The sequence below is a fragment of the Aplysia californica genome, unplaced genomic scaffold, assembly GCF_000002075.1.
Source record: "Aplysia californica isolate F4 #8 unplaced genomic scaffold, AplCal3.0 scaffold00117, whole genome shotgun sequence".
In the NCBI taxonomy this organism is placed as follows: Eukaryota; Metazoa; Mollusca; class Gastropoda; order Aplysiida; family Aplysiidae; genus Aplysia; species Aplysia californica.
In genome coordinates this window covers 600384-602199 of record NW_004797387.1, presented here as the reverse complement: position 1 = coordinate 602199, position 1816 = coordinate 600384, and the positions used below count along the sequence as shown (strand labels likewise).

Sequence of the window (1816 nt, the reverse complement as noted above, 5' to 3'; positions counted from 1 at the left end):
AGAGAGAGAGAGAGAGAGAGAGAGAGAGAGAGAGAGAGAGAGAGAGAGAGACCACCTGACTGATAGAGCGTGCCCTGACCTACACATGAAAGCCATGTCGTGCAAAGACCGCGAATAAAGTATTCAATGTGAACAACAGCAGATGCAATTACTACACAATACATACACAATATTATACTTCGTAGGCTTTGGTACGTGAAGAACGTAGTATTATATTATTATGAGGTACAGCCTTAGCGATATAGTATACTAAGTCAATGCTTGTACGTAAAGCACAAAACGCATTGGAATCCTTGCAGCAGTAAACTGACGTCATTTGATCAACATAATTTACAAACAGACAAATCAGCTTTATCGGCCGGCGATATAATATGCTAGTTTAGTTTTAGTAGAGGTTTTACGGCGCTAGCAACTGCATAAGGTCATATGAGCGCCAGAAGATTAGAGCTGTTACAAGAGAGTAACAAACATAAAAAAGAAGAAGGGGAGATAAGGCCGATATATGTTTGATAGGAAATATGGAGCAATCCACACCAGAGCACCCGGCGATATGCGTCCCTTTTGAGCCAGTTAAGGCAAAGACCCTGTATACCCGGTCTTTGGTTAAGGTTTAATACTCAGTCTATTTTGGACAAGCAGAAAAGGTAAAATTTGTTTCGCCAGGTGGTAATCGGATGAAAGAACGATTTTAGTTATTAGCGACATATTGATTGCAAGTTGGTCAATGAATGTGAGAAACCTTCAATTCTATCAAACACAACTGGTTCTGAGAATGCTTTGTCTTTGTTCTACCTATGCTGAGCTGGATTTTTGTTTTGTTTTGTATTTTAAATTGGCAAGTGAACTGTTCACTTTGTCAGGGGTGGGGGTTTATTTACACACTGTGTACGCTTTTAAGGGTGCTTCAAAGAAACGGGCAAGTAAAAAGAATGTTTAAACTTAGCAGCAAAATGATACGAAACCCAAATATTCAAACTGCTCGTTATCCTACCAAAGATCGTGTATTAGAGAATCTTTGGTCCTTCTTCCATTTCCCCGTGGTGAGCAGGAGGCAACAAATACCGGTACCCAGCGGGCCTTCAGTTCAGAGTCGCAACTTGTATCTCTACATATTTCAAAACACTGCACTTGGCGAACGAAAGAGGCAACGGCTAACCGAAAAATCGATCCCAAAATTCCCAAATTAAATCAAGAAATCGGTGAACACAATAGCCACTACTGGTCAAAAAGAAACTGTGTAGCCATTGGTCTGCAAAGGGAATTCCCCCCGTTGGCGAGAGCTCTGGTGTGGTTAGCCCCTTCTGTCAAACATCTATCATCGTTGTCTCTTCTCTTTCTTTTCTTTGTATGCTTCTCTCTAGCATTTCTTAGTAACACCTCTTGTCTTAGGCGCTTAAATCTACCTATTCGCGGTGCAAGTGCGTGAAACTTTTACTAAAACTTTCCAACTGTATCGCAGCTTTGGCATCTTGATCGTTCCGACTAGAATATGTCTTTTTCTAAAAAAAACAAAATTAGCTATGTTTTTTAATTTTTTTTTTAAAAGATCATTTAACCGCTGATTGTAACACCGCACGCACTTGACATGATGATTGATTCCAAAAACAAGCCACCCGGCTCAGTCCTGGGAACTAACAACGAAGAAAGTGGAAGGAAATTTACTTACATACTTGAAGCAAGAGCGTCAGAACTAAACTCCAACCTGACAGATAGACAAAAATCAACTCGTACAAAAGCATACAAACTATCTAAAAGACAGAGAAAGTGGACAGTTTAGATGTGATACACACACACATAAATAAATAAATTTAAAAAA

General features: G+C 39.6%; 1 protein-coding gene across 1 annotated transcript in view; it reads right to left on the bottom strand.

Annotated features, from left to right (window-relative positions):
* Window positions 1–1816, bottom strand: part of LOC101859926 (equilibrative nucleoside transporter 3) — a gene marked incomplete in the record, with an annotated part of 44767 nt that overhangs the window by 32935 nt on the left and 10016 nt on the right. The window contains 1 exon segment of the mRNA XM_013081137.2: window positions 1667–1702.